At 38.6% G+C, this 22,022-nt stretch overlaps 1 non-coding gene across 1 annotated transcript; it reads right to left on the bottom strand.

Annotated features, from left to right (window-relative positions):
- Window positions 1-21,708: 21,708 nt before the first annotated feature.
- On the bottom strand, window positions 21,709-21,816 carry LOC148573152 (small nucleolar RNA R71). Its single transcript, XR_015905540.1, has one exon. It is a non-coding gene; the product is annotated as a small nucleolar RNA R71 (small nucleolar RNA).
- Window positions 21,817-22,022: the final 206 nt, after the last annotated feature.

The following is a 22,022-nucleotide window of genomic DNA, read 5'->3' as shown; positions in this document are numbered from 1 at the left end:
TTTGGCCCAGATCCAAGTACAGAACACACAGACTAGAGGCTATAAAGTGGGGGAATGCATCCATTCAAAAGAGAGCTCGCATTTTTTACCACTTTCTATGATTTAGATTTAGTTTGAGAGAGGTTCTCTCCTCTCTCTCTTAGGATTAGGATTTAGGACTTCTCTTAGTTTTTAAGAGTGACTCTCGATCCAGGTTTAATATTTACTTTAATTTATGTTTCTATGCTACTTTTACTTTAATGCTTTTATGCGTATCTACAGATGTTGCCCAATTGGTTTATGAATTACTCCATGTTACAGATTATTATTTGAATTAATGATTATTTGAGATATTTCAGTTATTGATTGCTTTCTCTTTAATTTGTGTTACCATTGCTTTCCATCTAAGGACATTTTTATTCCAGCAATTTTACTTTTTCCCCTTTTGGTCTTGGTTAAGAAATCAGTAACTCAACATAACTGATAATCGCTATCTTGCTAATTGAACTGAACTTCAATAATCCCAACTTTTTCTTAGGAAATAAATAGGATTGGAAGGTCAAACTAATTAGTCCCTTGACTTTCCTTTGCTCTAGCAAAGGTTAACTAAGTGGAATTTAGATTCAACTTTCATTGTTGTTGAGAGAGATAACTAAGTTGGACTTCCAATTTCTCTTACCTTGCCAGAAGTTTACTTTACAGTATTTATTTATTTTAATTGCCATCTACTTTACTTGTCATTTAAATCACTTGCTTCTCACCTTCTAAACCCCGATTACAACCTTTATAGCCAATAATAAGAACATACTTCCTTGCAGTTCCTTGAGAAGACGACCCGAGGTTTGAATACTCGATTAACAATTTTTAAGGGGTTTGTTACTTGTGACAACCAAAACGTTTGTATGAAAAGTCTTTTGAAGGTTTAGAAACTATACTTGCAACGAGGATTTATCCGCAAATTTCTAGACCACGCAAAAGTTCTCTCATCAAAATGGCGTCGTTGCCGGGAAATTGCTAACATGTGCCTTATTATTGGTTATTGTAAATATTTTTCTTTTACTTGTTTATTTATTTCTGTTTTTCCTTTTTATCTTTCATTTGCTACCATGAATTCTCACCCCTCTCGCTTTGAGTTTGGTTCTAACTTTGTTGAAGGAAATAGAAGTTACAACAGGAATATGCATCAAGGTCAGACCAATCAAGGATGGATGGAGCCAAGAGGATCTAATCAACCCTTTAGGCAACAACACCCTCCGAGATATCCTGGACAAAGACCATTCTACCGTGCATACCCAGCTGAAAGATATGGTGGACAACCTTGTAACTATCAACAAGCCCCACCCCGTGCATATAAACCATCCTTTCAACATAACTTCAAACCACCACACTCACAAGCTTCTCTTCACCATTCGCCACCATATGATCCTTCCTTACCCCAGTACCAATCCAATCACTCCCAATCACCGCCACTTTCCTATGTATCATGTCCAAGTCCGGCAACCCGAGAAGCAGAGGTTTGCCTAAAGGAAACAGTAAATAAACTTCAAACAACCATTCGACAACTGGAGCAAGCAGTAATTCAATGGGTTTTTAGGTGCTCAAATACACAAGGATCAGCCACAGCCCCATGTGAACATTCTAACGAAGGGCGTAGCATGAAGGAGATACCAGAAACTCCAGTAGACAAGGCAGAGAATGAATTCGTACTAGAACAAGTAGAAGAAGCTGTCATTGTTCAAGAAGAAGAGTTGGTTGAAGATCTAGGAGATGCTGAACCTCCATGGGAATCCAGAACTGAGGAGAACTCCGTCAAGGACGCTACAGTTGATGCTAAAGAGGATATTGTACAATCTCCAAGGCAAGTTGTTTATGAAGAATCAGACGGAATAACCCAGGACACAAATTCCCTTGATGATGATAATCACAAGTCAAATTCTCTTAGTAATGAACTGGCATCCGCAAGTGAATTCTCTGAGGTCGAAGAATCTTCCCCAAGTGAATATGAAGACGATGCGGAGGTAGATTTCTCTCAACCTCCAATCTATGACTCAAGTGATGAGGAAGACATAGAAGACTTTGACCAGGACACAGATACAATTGTAGAACCTTGCAAGGAAGTGGAGAAATTCACAGAAGAGCACAAGGGAGTAGAACTTACAGAACCACCAGAAACACCTATCCCAAGGCCATTACCACCTAATACAAGCTTCAAATGGGTACAATCCTTGACCTATAACTTTACTTATTCACTTGAATATGGTTTGCTTGAAACAGATGGCCAGCTTAGAGCTCTTTGCGGCTTTAAGAGTAAGAGGGAAATGGCTCATACTCAGAGTTGGTGCACAAAGTTCAATAAGGTTCCACGCTTCACCTCGAAGTACACGGATTGGTATCATGCTCAATTGCATGGATCACGGAGAACGTTTGGTCACCATGGTGAGATTCTACTTTTTAAACTGCCCAGATGGAAACATATAGATCAAGACGGAGGCGGATTTAATAGCAAAGCTTGGGATCCTGGAATCTATTCTGACATTCGTCGCCCCGGGAGCCTGAAAATTTGTCTAAAGCTGCTCAGAAGCTTTACATGCCTAGTATGGGACCCCGGAGGCTATTGGCATTCCAAACACTGGTGGAAAATTTTGGACGAATTTAAACATAAGCCGCCATAGCAGGAAGCTCCTCCAATGTCCAACTTAAGGACTTTAACTAAAAGTGCTAGGGGGGAGACAACCCACCATGGTATGGTCGCTTCTTCTTCAATTTATTTCTTGTTAATTGCTTTCATTTTTTATTCCTTTTCACTTTACTTCATTGAACCTGGAATCATGCATAGCATTCATGTTAATCATTGCATTCTGCATTTATCATACATATAAAAAAAAGGGGGATGCACGACGCGACCGCATGCCCTATGCGATCGCGTCATATTGCGAAAACACTATCCACGCGACCGCGTCACCCACGCGGCCGCGTGCCCTGGAGATCGGCGTCAAGATCCAACGTCTAGAAAGTTAGGCTGGATTCGTGCGGCCCTTGTGCGTTTTGCACAAATTGGCCCATGTGATCGCATGCCCCATGCGATCGCGTCACTTGCACAATACCAATCCCACGCGACCGCATGAGCGACGCGATCGCGTCGCATGGATTGCACATCACCCCATAAGGAGACAGAGAGTTGCGCTGAAACGGTGCTGGAGTCGTGCGTTTAGCACAATTTCCAGCGACGCGATCGTGCGACCCACGCGATCGCGTCATCCCCTCTTCTACCCCTTTCATGCGATCGCGTCACCCCATTGTCACCCCCACCATGCGACCGCGTCCCCCACGCGATCGCGTGGATTTGAAAATATAACCCCCCCAGCCACGCGAACCCTATCAGTCGCGCAGCCCCCCAACCCTCTTCTCCCTCTCTTCTTCTACTTCTCTCAACCACCACCTAGCCACCATTGCCGCCGCCCCGACCACCGCCTGACACCACCGCCCCCAGACGCCACCGCCACATACACCCTTCCTTCTCCTCCCCTTCTTTCTTCTTCTTTCTTACTCCTCCACCCCCTTCCTGCCACTGCCCTCTGCGAACCACCACCCACCACCGCCGGCCATCCCAGCCGCGCCACCCCCCCTCTCCCCTATCCAACCCCCTCCCGTATTTCACCCATTACCCTTCCCAAAGCCCCTACCCCCTATCAGCAGCAACCGCCGTGCCCATCGCCGCAAGCCGCCGCGCCGGCCGTCACTGCCAACCACCAGACGCCACCATCACCACCACCCAACCACCTTCCTGCCTACTCTCCTTATTCTGCCTTCCAGGTTCCGCAACACGCAATCCCTTTTATCTGTTCATAGTTCTTCTTAATTTTTTCCATTTCTGTTCATAATTAGGATAGATAGTCTTGCATGTTGTGGTGGATTTTAGGTTGTTAGGTAGATTAGGCTGTGGTTAGTGGCTCTAGGTCTGTTTATTTGCACTGTTCTTGCTTCTGTTTAACATATTTGCAAATCTGCTGTTGCTGAATCTTGTTCATATGATGTATTTCTTGTATATTGCTGCTCTTTACATTGAATTTTCATGTTTATCTTATATATATGTACCTGCAGCTTGACTTTTTAATTCATATGAACTGCCTTGTTTGCTGTTTATTTTCCGGGACAATCCAATTTTAGCCGGAACGCTGCCCAAATTTTTTGTGAATTGTTTTCATTCATATTTTGGTTTGGCAATCTGAACTCTGTTGTCTTCTTCTTTAACCAAACCGTTTCATGAATGCTATGGCAGACTTTCTTATCCTCTTTGATTTCCTGGTTTATAAACTGCATCTGTGATATTCTGATTCCAATTCTTGCTTTCTTTATATCTCTTTGAATCAACATCACCCTGTTTTCCTTGTTAGGTTTTGAGTTATTTTTAGTCATAATTGTGAGTCCTTGTTACATGGAATATTTTCTTTATGCCACTTACTTTAACCCACATTTTACTGCTTCACTAATTTTAAGTTACTAACTTCTTTTTCAAAATCTAACCATACTAACCTTTTAAAATCTCTTTTCTGATTTTTCACTTTCCTCTAACTTTCTAACCATGGCATAATGACAATTTTTCTATTTAACTTGAATTCTGATACATTTTGGATTGTAAATTCTCCCTTTCAACTTTTAAACTACTATACAATCCTTAATACACCATTACTTAACTCATTTACCTACTTCCCATTCTCTTTTGCCGCTTTGAGTTTTCTTTGTTTAATTGCCTATTTGCTTTCCTATTTTTATCCATATCCTGGTTTCCCATTTTTCAGGATGTCTGCCTCACAGAGGAAAGGAAAAGGCAAGGCTACTGGCAAGTGCAAGAGAGGAGATTCCTCCCAGTCCATCATTGACCTAATGCATGATTCCTCATGGCAGGAGAAGAACTTTACACAGCAGGAAAAAGCTGACCAGCTGCTCCCTGCAAATGATTCAATAAAATTTGCAAACCGATACTGTGAGCTGAAGTATCCGGCATTTGCAAACTCCAGGAATCTATACCTGGAGAGAACTCTGAATATTCTAGAAGCACTCCAGCAGTACACCACTGAGCAAATCAAGCAAAGAGGCTGGTTCTTTCTGGAGAGAGCACTGACAGAGGTCAATGCATCTTAGGTCAGGGAATTCTACTGCAACTACTACATCACCACCCTCGATGCAGTGAACCTGAGAGGAAAGCAGATTCTGGTCACTGAGGAGGCCATAGAGGACATTCTTCGGCTCCCAGCCAAGTCCGATCAGCCTGATGGTTATACAAAGGCTGAAGAGGACATGCGCCTGATGCAGTTTGATTGGGATGCTGTGAAGGCATGGATAGCTCTCGACCCGACGGTTCCTTGGGAGATGGGTCAGGACACCACCATGCCTAGAGGGATCAAGAGGGCGTACTTAAATGATGAGGCTCGGTTATGACACCAGATCTTGAGCAACTATGTGATGTCGAGTACTCATGAGACGGAGATCCCAGCTGCTATGATTACCCTCCTATGGTGTGTGATGAAGGGTAAGGACCTTTATCTACCACGCTTTATTCGGCATTATATGGCCAAGGTCCACGTCTGAGGCACCCTCCCTTTTCCGTATCTGGTTACACAGCTAGGCCGTCGAGCTGACGTGCCATGGGAGGATGCCGATGAGAGACCACCAGTGGCAGACTGCAGGAAGATCATTCCTCATAGCAGGAACTTCCTAGCTTTGGGCTACAGACCACCACCCTTCACTGCTACTGATGAGACAGCCCCACTGTCTGCTGGACCCTCTTCATCCACGGCTGCCCCTACTGCCCCTGCTGCTACCACTGCACCTCCACCTGCCTCTGAGCCCGTATACCACCTCGTGCACCGCCTATTCCGACAGCTTGATCAGATGGAGCGCCGTAACCGACGCCGGTATGAGAGATTGGAGCGTCGCAGCCAGCGACGCTATTCGCATCTAAAGCTGATGATCCGACAGGGTGGTAACATCCCCTCCGAGCCCGACACACCATCAGAGCCATCAGAGGAGGAGGAGGATGAACCCCAGGAGGAGACCCATCAGCAGGCAGGCACAGAGCAGACTGCCCCACATCAGGAAGTTACGCATCAGATCGAGGCTGCAGACCCGGAGATCCCGATCCAGTCAGCACCGCCTCTACAGCAGCCAGACGCTCAGCCCACCACCACCACAGAGCCTCCAGCTACCATCCCTACCAGTGATGACACCCCTTCACACCCGGCTTGACTGAGCATCAGGGATGATGCTTCATTTTAAGTGTGGGGAGGTCGCCATCTCTGGCGTTTTATTTTGGTGAACCACTACATCTCTTTTTTTTTTCTTTTATTTTGGATATTTTTCTGTATTTTTCTTTTTACTGTTATTTTCTGAGTACTTATACATTGCTGCTTTTATGTATTTTTACTCTATTTCTGCATTTTGCATCTTTAGTTCATATTTTTAGTTATTTAGTTTAGTTTGCAATTCTGACTTATTAGTGGATTAATTAGTATAGTTTACCCTTTTTAGCATAAGATAGCATAGTTTAAATTGAAAAATATAAAAAGGAAGTAAGCTAGGAAATTGAACATAACAGATTTAAATTCATAAACCTTGTATATATAGCATTACATCATATAGTTAAGTTGACAACATTTCATCAAGGAGGAACATTAAAACTTTAAAGGCTACCCTAAATAATTTTTTTTATGAGAATAATGGAAATTTTTAACTAAACCTGCATAACATATATGAATGATATATGATGCTTGAGTTAGAGAACACACAACCTGTGAGTCTTGAGCTTAATTGTATGGTTACATTCAAACCATAATTTCATTCCTGTGTGTTTCGCTTCTTTTTATTCTGATGTTCTTTACTTTGCTTTAATCTATATGTCCAATTATAGAATATAGAATATAGAATATAGATACATACCAAAAGAATGATTGAGGCCATCATTTGATTTTAGCTCACTTATCCCAAAATAACCTACCTTTCACATCACCCTTGTTAGCCCCCTTGAGCCTTTAAAATCCCTTTTATTCTATTTAGCCACACTACTAGCCTTAAGCAGAAAAACAAAATAAAATCCCAAGTTGAATCCTTGGTTAGCTTAAAGATAGAAAATTATGAATAGATTAAAATGTGGGGAACCTATTGGGAACATGGATGATAGAAACAAAAGGTAGAAAAGTTAAAAGAAATAAAATAAAAATTTGGGAAGCATGCTCATGAGAAATCAGAGTGATTCAATTACCATGTGCAATAAAAAAAAGAGAAGTTATTTTTCAGCATTTAATAAAAGGGGATACAAAAAAAATTCCCCAAGGCAAAATAAAAGCAATGCACATGGGATAAAAATAAAATTGAAACATAAGCATGTAACAACAAGTGGGATAATATGGGAAAATTGGTAAAGAAGCTTGTTCTACTAAATATATATGTTAGGTGAGATCTTAGTCTAATTAAGGATTCACTTATTAGCTCACTTAGCCTTATACATATATCCTTACCTTTACCTTGGCCCCATTACAACCTTAATTAAAGACCTCATGACTTTTGGTATGACTGTACTCTATAATTGTTGATTGGTTAGATGAAGAACAAAGTTATAGAAAGTAAGAATAAAAAGAAAAGTAGAGTGAATAAACCCAATAAACACTGAGTGACTAGAGGGTAAACACAAAATCCAGTGAGGGTTCAATAACTCATCAACATATATATGTGCTTAATTTACTAATTGTTTTGCAAGTTTGTACAATATTTTTATTTCCCATCTCATTTGCTAAAATGCTTTATTATTTAAGGTTGGCTATATATATATATATATATATATATATATATATATATATATATATATATATATATATATATATATATATATGACTCCTTGAGAATGTAAATTAATTTGACTACATGTAAGCTTTATATATGAGTAGATAAATTGGAATTGCATGACTCATTTAGGTAGGTGCATTTAGAATAGGTTGCATTGCATAACATTCCACCACTTTAACCTTACCTTATTCTTTAACTTGGATATAGCATGAGGACATGCTATTGTTTAAGTGTGGGGAGGTTGATAAACCCATATTTCATGAGTTATTTTGTGCTTAGTTTGAATGATTTATTCAATCCTTCACCCACTTATTCATATTAATTGCATGGTTTTACTTTTCCTTCCTTATTATGTGATGTATGTGAAAAACATGTTTCCCAAGCTTTAAAATTAATTATTTTAATTATCTTTATTTCCATTCGATGCCGTGATTAGTGTGTTGAGTAGTTTCAAATTTTCTAAGGCAGAATGACTTAAAGGATGGAAAAGGAAATGTACAAAAATAGAAGGAAAGTGCGAAACGAAGTTTTGAAGAAACTGGCATCCACGCGATCGTATGGACGACGCGATCGCATGCCAGGAGCGAAGAAGCAGCGACGCGGCCGCATGACTGACGCGGCCGCGCGACTTGAGCATAGCGCATTCGATGCGGACGCGTGACCGATGCGACCGCGCCACAAGGAAAACTCCAGATGACGCGACCGCGTGACCCACGCAGACGCGTGACAGAGGCCACGTATCAGAATTTACAGAATACGCCCCCAGCGATTTATGAAGCCCTTTTGGCCCAGATCCAAGTACAGAACACATAGCCTCGGGGGAATGCATCCATTCAAAAGAGAGCTCACATTTTTTACCACTTTCCATGATTTAGATTTAGTTTGAGAGAGGTTCTCTCCTCTCTCTCTTAGGATTAGGATTTAGGACTTCTCTTAGTTTTTAAGAGTGACTCTCGATCCAGGTTTAATATTTACTTTAATTTATGTTTCTATGCTACTTTTACTTTAATGCTTTTATGCGTATCTACAGATGTTGCCCAATTGGTTTATGAATTACTCCATGTTACAGATTATTATTTGAATTAATGATTATTTGAGGTATTTCAGTTATTGATTGCTTTATCTTTAATTTGTGTTACCATTGCTTTCCATCTAAGGACATTTTTATTCCAGCAATTTTACTTTTTCCCCTTTTTGGTCTTGGTTAAGAAATCAGTAACTCAACATAACTGATAATCGCTATCTTGCTAATTGAACTGAACTTCAATAATCCCAACTTTTTCTTAGAAAATAAATAGGATTGTAAGGTCAAACTAATTAGTCCCTTGACTTTCCTTTGCTCTAGCAAAGGTTAACTAAGTGGAATTTAGATTCAACTTTCATTATTGTTGAGAGAGATAACTAAGTTGGACTTCCAATTTCTCTTACCTTGCCAGAAGTTTGCTTTACAGTATTTATTTATTTTAATTGTCATCTACTTTACTTGTCATTTAAATCACTTGCTTCTCACCTTCTAAACCCCGATTACAACCTTTATAGCCAATAATAAGAACATACTTCCTTGCAGTTCCTTGAGAAGACGACCCGAGGTTTGAATACTCGGTTAACAATTTTTAAGGGGTTTGTTACTTGTGACAACCAAAACGTTTGTATGAAAGGACTTTTGAAGGTTTAGAAACTATACTTGCAACGAGGATTTATCCGCAAATTTCTAGACCACGCAAAAGTTCGCTCATTACTAAGCTATATGCAACCTAAACTATATGCAACTACCTAATGAATGCAATTGCTTAGTCAAAATAAATCAATTCCCAAGAAGCATATATGCACAAGGGCTAAGGACTAGCAAGTCTAATCCACAATTGAATTGGATTATTAAATATTTTTACAAACTTGCATGAAAAGATGATCATAGGTGAAAACATGTAATTGAGCATCAAACCCTCACCGGATGTGTTTGCACTCTATTCGCTCAAGTGTTTAGGGTTGATTCACTCAATTCTCCCCTAATCATGCTTTCCAAGATTTGTTTTTCTTCTAACAATCAACATATATTTCATGCATGCATACAAGTATCATGAGGTCTTTTCTTTAGGTTGTAATAGGGTTAGGGTTAAAGTAGGATGCATATTTGGTCAAGTGGACTTGAAATTTGAATCTTTGACAAGCTTAAACTTCCCACCTAACCTATGACAACCTATACAATTAAGTTCTAGCCTAACTACCCATTTTTCACTTTTTCACATACTCATACATTTCCTTTTTATCATAACTCATATGCATTGATTATTATTGAGCTTCGCTTTGAGGCATTTTGTCCCCTTTTTATTTCTTTCTTTTTCTTTTCTTTCTATTTTTTTCCTTTTTTTCTTTTTCATATATTTTTTTCTTTTTCTTTTATTTTTCTCATTTTTATTTTAAACCACATACAAGAACATCAATGCATAAGGTCTATTTAATCAATACATGAGCATGTACCCAATTCCCAATGTTTACAACAAAAAACACAAACTACCCTTTTATTCTCCAATGTCCCAAGGTTCCCACACTTGAATGATACACACACTCTAGCCTAGCTAATCAAAGATCCAAATAAGGACATTTATTATTTTTCGCTTTAGACTTGTAATGTGCTAAATTAAAGAACAAGTGGGTTAATCGTAGGCTCAAATTGGCTAACAATGGATGATAAGAGGTAAGGCTATTTGGGCAAGTGAGCTAATGAAATGATGGCCTCAATCATATAAATGCATGAATACATAAAATAATAGACATAAAGAATCAAACAAATCAAAGATTACAATCATAGAAAGAGAATAATGCACCCAAGAAGGGAAAATAAGTGGTTATAAGATGTAACCACACCATTAGGCTCAAGTCTCACAAGCTTGTGTTCTTAGCTTAAAAATCATGTTCCACAAAATATATATAATTCAAGCAAGTTCTATGAAAATTTTTCACTCAAATCAATTGAGGTGCCCTATAGATAGAATTCTTGAAAATTTTCACTATTTTGACTAAGCTTATTGTGTTATATATGCGAAATTAAGAAAATGTAACAAAAATCCTAAAAACCTAAAAATAAAATGCAAAAGTGTTGGGTTAGAAATTTGTCACCCCAAAAACACCGAACGGTCAGACGACCTCCCCACACTTAAAAGTTTGCACCGTCTTCGGTGCATTCAAAGATGAGCAAGGGGGTACGGCGACTCTCCGGAATGCTACCTTCAGTTGGTAGATCAACCGGTGCTGCGTGTTCTTTCTCCTGCTTCCATGGTTGCTTATAATGACTCATCCTAAAAATAGAAGGTAGGATGGTAAGAAAGATAAATACAAAAGCAAGGAAGCATACATTGTTGGAGTGAGGTGGTAATCACTAGAATAGAGTGAGTGAATTGGTGTGACATTAATGACGAATAGGTGTGTGAATTCTAAATTGCGCGCGATTTAGAACACACACACTAGCATAAAAAGCGATGTCACAAAGGAAGCATGCACGTCACTCATCCTAATGTGCTTGAGATGATTTAAACTTGTGGGTTAAGACAACCAAACAAGCAATGAAGAAGCATGAAAGCATTCAAGCTAAAAACATATGGATGCATATGATCATGAAACACAATGCATTAAGGTAAATACACAACATCAACCATCAAGAAATTGCCTAATTGAGGAAAAGCATTCAAATCACATGGTGGCTAGCTACAGCATGCAATTCACGAAGAGTTACAAGCTCGAAGGCAATTCTCATCACTTGGTATTCTTAAGATTAAGTATGAAAAAGTCAAAACCAATTAGCAAAATATAACCTCAAAAATAGACTCCAACAATTGAAATCAACAAAAATTGATGTTAAACTAACATCCTATCAATTATCAGCAGCAAGAGATAGTAAACAAGGTTAATAATCCAACACTTATAACGAAAAATAGAAAATGAAATGAAAATGAAACTAACTGACTAATTGACTAACTAAAATAAATGGTTATCAATGGTGTTTGGAAGTGTTGGATGAGTGGTAGGAGAAGGGAAGAAGAAAGGAGGAGGAAAGAAATGGAAAGAGGAGAAGAAAATAAATGTAGTAAAAGAAGGGCATCCACGTGTACGCGCACATGGCGCGCGCGCGTGGGTGATGGTGCAATGGGTACAACGCGTACGCGTACATCACGCGTCCCCGTCGATGGCTTATTCCGAGAGTGACGCGTACACGTCAGGTACGCATCCGTGCGGGTTAATTTGTGCCTCAGGCATAGAGCTAGCACAGTGTAGGCGCAACTCTCGGGTCAATGTATGGAGGAATGAAATCTTGCAATCCACGCATACGCATACATGGCGCGTGCGCGTGGAGGGGTGAAAATGCTTAATGCACGCGTACGCGTGGACGGTGCTCTGTTTTTTCAAATTTTTTCTATGTTTTTGCACCAATCCAAGCATTCCAAACCTCCAAACAGCTACCAAAATACTATAAAACCCTATTTAACATACTAAACTACCAAATATACTTAACAAATCAATCAAAAACATGAAATTAAACTAATTCTACCAATATGTACAAAAGAGAAAATTAAAAAGAAGTTACCATGGTGGGGTGTCTCCCACCTAGCACTTTTATTTATTGTCCTTAAGTTGGACTTATGAGGAGCTCCTCTCAAGGTGGCTTGTACTTAAAGCTATCCTTGAATATCCACCAATGCTTGAATCTCCAATAAGCTCCATTCTTCAATTTTAATGTCTTCAAGCTTTGATGGCGTTCTTCACAAACCATGAGCTCCCAAATTTGATTTTCCTTGTGCGATCTGGGATCCCACACTTTATTTTGACACCCGTCCTTAAATTGATCATCATTATTCCATTCGGGTGGCATGACCTTAGAATTCTCAAAGAAGCTTCCAAAAAACTTCCTAGATCCATGCAATTTGGTTCTTCACCAATCACTACTATACAACTTTGAGCATGCAACCATCATGAACTTAGAGTGACGTTTTCAACCACTACACAACTCTCTTCTACTTTTAACTCCACAAAGAGCTCTAAGTTGACCATCATTTTCAATCAAACCATATTCAAGTGAGAAATTAAAGCTTAAGAATAAGAATTTTACCCACTTGAATGTTGTGTGGGATGGTGACTTAGAAAAGGGTGGTCCCAATGATCTTGCAAGCTCCACTCCTTTGTGCTCTTCCTTGACTATCTTCACCTCTTCGCAAGCTTCTTCAATTTCAACCTTTTTCCCTTGGTGGCTCTCTTCCGATTCACTCTCTTCTTCATTGCTCACCAAGGGTATGGGAGGTTGTGCACATTTTTCTATAATTTCAACTTCATGTCCAATGGGGGAGGATTCAATTGTAGATAGAAATTCATCCATGATTGAATCCATCTCTTGATAAACTTCTTCCAATTCTCCAACGATGATATGCCTTGGAGGTTGCGCACCCTCCTCAACATTCAAATCAAGCTTCTTGGAAGAGTGCTCTATGATGCTACATTCCCATGGAATTTCAACTTCTCCTAAATCTTCAACCACTTCTTCCTTTTCTTCAACAATCATGGCTTCCTCTAGTTGCTCCAATACAAAATAACATCCCTCATTTTCCACTGGAGTTTCCAATCTCTCCTTCATGCTATGATTTTCAATTGATTCTTCACATGTGGCTATGGAAGCACCTTGAGTGTTTAAGCATTGGTAGGCTAAAGTATGCACTACCTTGGTCAAGTTAGTCACAAACTCTACGGTATTCCTTTGCATATCCACTTGTCCTTGAAGTAGTAAGGTGAGAGAATCATCTATTGGGGCTTGGGGTGGATAGGAGGGTTCATTATTTTGGAGAGAGGGTTCATAGTAGAAAGGTGGTTCTTCTTGGGAGGGGTATGGAGATGGTGAGTATTGAGGTGATTTATGGTAGTAATCTTGATATGGTTGTGGTAGTTCTAAAGATTCTTGCTCATAATGGTCATGAGAATATGGTATGGGTGATTGGTCATATGATGGATATGGATCATAGGAAGGTGTTTAGTAGGAAAAGGCTTGTGAGTATGGTTGAGGTTCATATTAAGGATAAGAGTCATAGGCATATGATGGTGGTGATTGATTTTCACAAAAGGATTCACCATAGTCATTGAATTGACATGCATTAGGATGGTGATTATACTTATGAATATTTGGAGGTTGTTGCCAATAGGAGTGATCAATTCCTTGAGGCTCCTCCCATCTTGAAGTGTTCCATCCATAATGAGTGTCATCATTGAAGTTCACATCTCCTACAACACAATTAAAACCAAACTCATAGCCAAAGTGAGAATTCATGATAGCAAAGACAATAATAAAAAGCACAAAAACAAAGAGATAAAATCTAACTACTAAATCAAACAAGCAAACTATTCACAATATTCACATATGTACAATAACCAATAACACAATACCATTGCAATTCTCCGGCAACTGCGCCATTTTGATGATTGAATTTTTGACGGTTTAGAATTCTCAAGTGAATCCTCGTTGTAATATAGTTTCTAAACCAACACTAATCCTTTCATACAAAAATTTGGTTTGTCACTAAAACAGACCCCTAAATTTATAAACCGAAGTATTGGAACCTCGGGTCGTTCTCCCTAGGAATTGCGATAAAATGTCTTGTTATTGGTTATGAGGTATGTTTGGGGTTTTTGAGACTTTAGACATGAAATATAAATGGCAATGAAAATAAACTAACAAGTATGAAAGCTCTTGGCAAGGTTATGAGAATTAGAAGTCCTATCCTAGTTATCCTCCTCAATTGTGATGAGAATTGTCCATTGCTACCACTTAGTTAACCTCTAACCATGGAGGAAAGTCAAGTGGATGAATTAACTTGATTCCACAAGTCCTAGCCAACTCCCAAGGGAAAGACTAGCTTTAGTGGTATCCAAATCAATTAGCAACTTCTAATTGTTAATCAACAAAGGCATTAGATAACTCAAGCGTCACTAATTACTCCACCTAGGCTAAGAGGAGAAAAATCTATACTATAATCCAACCAAGCATTTCATCAAACACTTAGAAGGCATAAAAGAAAAGCATAGTAAATTGACAACTAGAATGAAATCTAACAACAATTATTGCAAGAAATTAACAACAACAAGCAAAAGAAACATTATTGACATGAATTACCTCAAATTGAATTGAAAGAAAAGTAGAAGAGACAAGAGTGAACCTACAACAAAGCATGAGAACAAAATAGAAGAAATTACAATAAAAGAATAGAAGAACAACATGTAACAACAAGGAATTGAAGAGTAGAAGTAGAAAAGAGCATGAATCAAAACCTAGATCTAAGAACTAAACCTAATCCTAATCCTAATCCTAGAGAGAAGTGAGAGCTTCTCTCTCTAAAACTAACTAAAACTAATCCTAATGTGTCTAATGGTGTAAAGTTATGTATTCCCCTTCAATCCTTGATCCTTTTATGCATTTTGGCGCCAAAGTTGGTTGCACTGGGACCTACAGCTTCTCAGAAATCACTGGGCACGTTTTCCATTTAAAAATCACGTGCGGCCACTGACGCGTACACGTACAGTGCCCGTGCACATCCTTGGGGTTTTTTGCGATCCACGCGTGCGCGTGAAATGCGCGTGCATGTGGATGAAGATTTCCAAATCTTTGGCTTTTTCATGTGTTCTCCAATTTGCATGCTTTCCTCTTTACTCCTTTGATCCATTCCTAGCCTTTTGAATCCTGAAATCACTAACAAATATATCAAGGCATCTAGGGGAATCAAAGGTGAATTAAAATCATCAAATTAAAGGTCTAAAAGCATGTTTTCACATTTAAGCACTAAATGAGGGAGAATCACAAAACCATGCTATTTCATTGAATAAATGTGAGTAAAAGGTGATAAAATCTCCTAAAATTAATACAAGATAAACCCTACAAATGGGGTTTATCAGACGGCAAGGAAGTTCCGAGGACCTGGAATGCGGGCAACTTAAGGAGATTCTATTCCTAGTAAGCAAGAAGCGTCAATCGGGCAGATGGCCTGTGATAAACCCATATTTTATTATATATTTTATGCTTAGTTTGAGTGATTTATTCAATTCTTCACCCAATTATTCATATTAATTGCATGGTTTTACTTTTCCTTCCTTATTATGTGATGTATGTAAAAAACATGTTTCCTATGCTTTAAAATTAATTATTTTAATTACCTTTATTTCCATTCGATGCCGTGATTAGTGTGTTGAGTAGTTTCAGATCTTCTAAGGCAGGAATGACTCAAAGGATGGAAAGAAAACATACAAAAATGGAAGGAAAGCACAAAATGGAGTTTTTGGAAAAATTGGCATCCACGCGATCGCATGGACGACGCGGCCGCATGCCAAGCGCGAAGAAGCAGCGACGCGGCCGCATGACTGACGCGACCGCGTGACAAGGAAAACTCCGAATGACGCGACCGCGTGACCCACGCGGACGCGTGACAGAGGCCACGCACCAGAAATTGCAAAAAACACTCATAGCGATTTCTGAGGCCCTTTTTGGCCCAAATCCAAGTCCAGAAGGCATAGACCAGAGGTTATGAAGTGGAGGAATGCATCCATTCAAAGGGAGTCGCCACTTTTAGTTAGTCTTCATGATTTAGATTTAGTTTAGAGAGAGGTTCTCTCCTCTCTCTCCTCTCTTTAGGATTAGGATTTAGAATTAGAATTTTATTCGCTTTCAGGATTATCTCTTTATCAGGTTCAATATTCCCTTTTATTTACTTTTGCAATTTGATTTATGAATTCTTCCATGTTATAGATTACTCTTTTGAATTAATGTTATTTGAGGTATTTCAGTTTAATATTGCTTTATTTTATTTACATTATTGTTATTCCCATCTGAAGAAATTTTTATTCCAGTAGATTTACTTTTCTCCTTTTGGTCTTGGTTAAGAAATCAGTAACTCAGGAGTTATCAAACTCAAATATGATTGATAATTGTTATCTTTGTTAATTAAATTGAACTTCAATAATCTCAATCTTTTCTTAGGAAATAAATAGGATTCGAAGATCAAACCAATTAATCCCTTGACCTTCCTTTATCATAGTAAAGGTTAACAAAGTGGAATTAAGATTCAATTCTCATCATCATTGATAAGGATAACTAGGATAGGACCTCCAATTTCTCATACCTTGCCAAAAGTTTATTTACAGTCATTTATTTATTTTACTTGCCATTTAAATTGCTTGTTCTTCATTTACTTTATTTTCTAATTAAACCACTCGCTCCTCATTCTCAAAACCCCGATTTACAATCTCCATTACCAATAATAAGAACATACTTTCCTGCAGTTCCTTGAGAAGACGACCCGAGATTTGAATACTTTGGTTATCAATTTATTTAGGGGTTTGTTACTTGTGACAACCAAAACGTTTGTAAGACATGTTGATTGCTTGGTTTAGTAACTATACTTACAACGAGAGTTTATTATGACCTCTAAACCATCAATCTTCGGCTCTTTCAAAATGGCGCCGTTGCCGGGGAACTGCAATCGTGTGCCTTATTATTGGTTATTGTAAATATTTTTCTTTTACTTGTTTATTTGTCTTTATTTTCCCCTTTTTATTTTTATTAGCTACTATGAATTCTCACCCCTTTCGCTTTGAGTTTGGTTCTAATGTTATTGAAAGGAATGGAAGTTATAACAGGAACATGCATCAAGGTCAGAACAATCAAAGATGGATGGAGCCAAGAGGATCTGATCAACCCTTTAGACAACAACACCCTCCAAGATATCATGGACAAGGACCATTCTACAATGCATACCAAGCCAATAGACATGGTGGACAGCCTTGTAATCACCAACAAGCCCTACCATGTGCTTATAGACCATCCTCTCAACATAACTTCGAACCACCACACTCACAAGCTCCTTTTCACCATTCACCACCGTATGATCCTCATCTACCCCAATTCCAGTCCAATTACTCCCAAACATCACCACTTCCCCATGTACCATATCCAAATCTATCACCCCGAGAATCAGAGGTTCGCCTCAAGGAAACAGTAGATCAACTTCGAACAACCTTTTATCAACTGGAGCAAGCAGTAAGTCTATTATCTTCTAGACGTTCGAACATTCAAGGACCTCCCACAGCCCCATGTGGACAATCTAACGAAGAGCGTAGCATGAAGGAGATACTAGAAACTCCAGTGGACAAGACAGAGCATGGCTTCGTCTTGGAACAAGTAGAGGAAGCTGTCATTATTAAAGAAGAAGAGTTGGTTGAAGACTTAGGAGACGCTGAACTTCCATGGGAATCCAGAGTTGTGAAAAATTTTTTCAAGGACGTTACAATTGATGCTACGGAGGACAGTGCCCAACCCCCATGTAATGAACTTGCATCCGCAAGTGAATTCTCTGAGATCGAAGAATCTTTCCCGAGTGAATACGAAGATGATACGGAGGTAGATTTCTCTCAACCTCCAGTCTATGACTTAAGTGATGAGGAAGATATAGATGGCTTTGATCAGGACATGGATACATGATGAGCGGATAATTTATACGCTTTTTGGCATTGTTTTTAGTATGTTTTTAGTATATTTTAATTAGTTTTTATTATGTTTTTATTAGTTTTAAATAAAAATCACTCTTCTGGACTTTACTATGAGTTTGTGTGTTTTTCTGTGATTTCAGGTATTTTCTAGGTGAAATTGAGGGACCTGAGCAAAAATCTGATTCAGAGGCTGAAAAAGGACTGCAGATGCTGTTGGATTCTGACCTCTCTGCACTCAAAGTGGATTTTCTGGAGTTGCAGAAGCCCAATTGGCGCGCTCTTAATTGCGTTGGAAAGTAGACATCCTGGGCTTTCCAGCAATATATAATAGTCCATACTTTTCCCGAGATTTGATGGCCCAAACAGGCATTCCAAGTCAGCTCAAGAATTCTAGCGTTTAACTCCAAAACTGGCACAAAAGCTGGAGTTAAACGCCCAAACTGGCACAAAAGCTGGCGTTTAACTCCAGGAAAAGTCTCTACACATGAAAGCTTCAATGCTCAGCCCAAGCACACACCAAGTGGACCCGGAAGAAGATTTCTGCATTAATTACTGATTTCTGTAACCCTAGGCTACTAGTTTTCTATAAATAGGACCTTTTGCTATTGTATTTTGACAGACACACACAACTTTCATATACTTTCATAGATCTTTTCACATTTGGGGGCTGGCCTCACGGCCATGCCTGAACCTTGTTCTTATGTATTTTCAACGGTGGAGTTTCTACACACCATAGATTAAGGTGTGGAGCTCTGCTGTTCTTCATGAATTAATACGAAGTACTATTGTTTTTCTATTCAACTCAAGTCTATTTCTTCTCCAAGATATTCATTTGTCTTCAACTTGATGAATGTGATGATCCGTGACACTCATCATCATTCTCACCTATGAACATGTGCCTAACAACCACCTCTGTTCTACTAGCAATGGCTTGAATGCGTATCTCTTGGGTTTCTAATCTCAGATTGGAACCTTCGTGGTATAGGCTAGAATTATTGGCGGCCATTTCTGAGATCCGGAAAGTCTAAACCTTGTCTGTGGTATTCCGAGTAGGATCTGGGTAGGGATGACTGTGACGAGCTTCAAACTCGCGATTGTGGGGCGTGTGACAGACGCAAAAGGATCAATGGATCCTATTCCAACATGATCGAGAACCGACAGCTGATTAGCCGATGTTGTGACAGAGCATCAGGACCATTTTCACTGAGAGGACGAGATGTAGCCATTGACAACGGTGATGCCCAACATAAAGCTTGCCATGAAAAGGAGTATGAATGATTGGAAGAAGGCAATAGGAAAGCAGAGGTTCAAGGGGAACAAAGCATCCTCATACGCTTATCTGAAATCCACCAATGAATTACATAAGTATCTCTATCTTTATTTTATGTTTTATTCATCTTTTAATTATCAATCCTCCATCACCAATAGAATCTGCCTGACTGAGATTTACAAGATGACCATAGCTTGCTTCAAGCCGACAATCTCCGTGGGATCGACCCTTACTCACGTAAGGTTTATTACTTGGACGACCCAGTGCACTTGCTGGTTAGTTATGCGGAATTGTGACAAAGTGTGATTCACATTTTAGAGCTCCAAGTCCTTTGGCGCCATTGTTGATGATCACAATTTCGTGCGCCATAAAAACCAAAAATATTTTATGTTTCTTGTTTGAGTCTATTGTCTAATTTTAAGTTTGGTGTCAATTGCATGTTTCTGTTCTTCTTGCATTTTTCGAATTCATGCATGTTCTTCATTAATCTTCAAGTTGTTCTTGATGATTTCATTGCTCTGATCTTTAAATTCTCTTGTTTTGTGTGTTTTGTTGTTTCTTACATGCATTTTTAAATTGTTATAGTCCTTAGTATACAAACTTCTATGTTTGGTGTCTTGCATTCATTGTTTATTTGATCTTAGTTGCATTTTTTACTGATTCCCATCATCAAAAATGCAAAAATATTCGTTAAAACTATGTCTTTTCAAGTCAATAATACAGAGAATTGAAGATTCAGAACATTCAGCAGAGGAATCAAACAGAAAAAGCTGGGCATTTAAAACGCCCAGTGAAGAAGGAAAACTGGCGTTTAACGCCCAAAAAGGTAGAGTTTTGGGCGTTAAACGCCAGGATGACACTAGAGGGAAGATTTTGTTTTTAATTCACATTTTTTTCAAGTTTTCATAATTTTTCAAAATCAAATCTTTTTCAAATCATATCTTTTCAATCATATCTCTTTCAAAATCAATTTCTTTCCATTTTATATTTATTTTTACTATTTTCAAAAATCCTTGCTATAATTAAAGATTTACTTCAAAATTTTCAAGTTGTTACTTGCCTATTAAGAAATGATCAAACTTTAAATTTTAAAATCATATCTTTTAATTTCTTGATAGTCAAGTAATCAACTTTAATTTTAAAAATTTTTCTTTTTCTAAATTGATTTTCAATCATATCTTTTCAAACATATCTTTTCAATCACATCTTTTTCAAAATTAATTTTTTCAATCATATCTTTTTCTAATTTCAAAATCTTTTTCAAAAATCACTTTATTTCTTTCCCAATCTTAGTTTTCGAAAATCTCAATCAAATTTTCAAATTTCTTTTTAATTATTTCAAAATCTTTTACTTTAATTTTCGAAAATTCTTCCTCTCTTCTCACATCCTTCTATTTAAGGGACTAACACTCCTCCTCAAGGTGCAATTCGAACCCTATTTCTTTAATAAGTTCGAATTCTCTCATCTCTACCCCCCTTCTTCTATTCTTCTTTTCCTCCGACACCTCAAAGAATCTCTATACTGTGATATAGAGGATTCCATACTTTCTTGTTCTCTTTTCTTTCATATGAGCAGGAGCAAAGATAAAAGCATTCTTGTTGAAGCTGATCCTGAACCTGAAAGGACCTTGAAGAGAAAGCTAAGAGAAGCTAAAGAACAATTCTCTTTAGAGAGCCTAACAGAACTCTTCAAAGAAGAAGAAACCATGGCAGCCGAAAACAACAACAATGCCAACAATGCAAGGAAGGTGCTTGGTGACTTTACTGCACCTACTCCTGATTTCTATGGGAGAAGCATCTCAATCCCTGCCATTGGAGCAAACAACTTTAAGCTTAAGCCTCAATTAGTTTCTCTAATGCAACAGAATTGCAAGTTTCATGGACTTCCATTGGAAGATCCTCATCAGTTCTTAGCTGAGTTCTTGCAAATCTGTGACACTGTCAAGACCAATGGGGTTGACCCTGAAGTCTACAGACTTATGCTTTTTTCTTTTGCTGTAAGAGACAGAGCTAGGACATGGTTGCATTCACAACCTAAAGAAAGCCTGAAATCTTGGGAAAAGCTAGTCAACGCCTTCTTGGAAAAGTTCTTTCCACCTCAAAAATTGAGCAAGCTTAGAGTGAAAGTCCAAACCTTTAGACAGAAGGATGGTGAGTCCCTCTATGAAGCTTGAGAGAGATACAAGCAATTGATCAGAAGGTGCCCTTCTGACATGCTTTCAGAATGGAGCATCATAGGAATCTTCTATGATGGTCTGTCTGAACTATCCAAGATGTCATTGGATAGCTCTGCTGGAGGATCTCTTCATCTGAAGAAGACACCTACAGAAGCTCAAGAACTCATTGAAATGGTTGCAAATAACCAATTCATGTACACCTCTGAAAGGAATCCTGTGAATAATGGGTCAACTCAGAAGAAAGAAGT

Source organism: Arachis ipaensis, chromosome B2 (assembly GCF_059453495.1).
Source record: "Arachis ipaensis isolate K30076 ecotype BB chromosome B2, ASM5945349v1, whole genome shotgun sequence".
NCBI lineage: Eukaryota > Viridiplantae > Streptophyta > Magnoliopsida > Fabales > Fabaceae > Arachis > Arachis ipaensis.
Note: the sequence above shows the minus strand (reverse complement) of the source record. Positions and strands in the feature narration are given on the sequence as shown.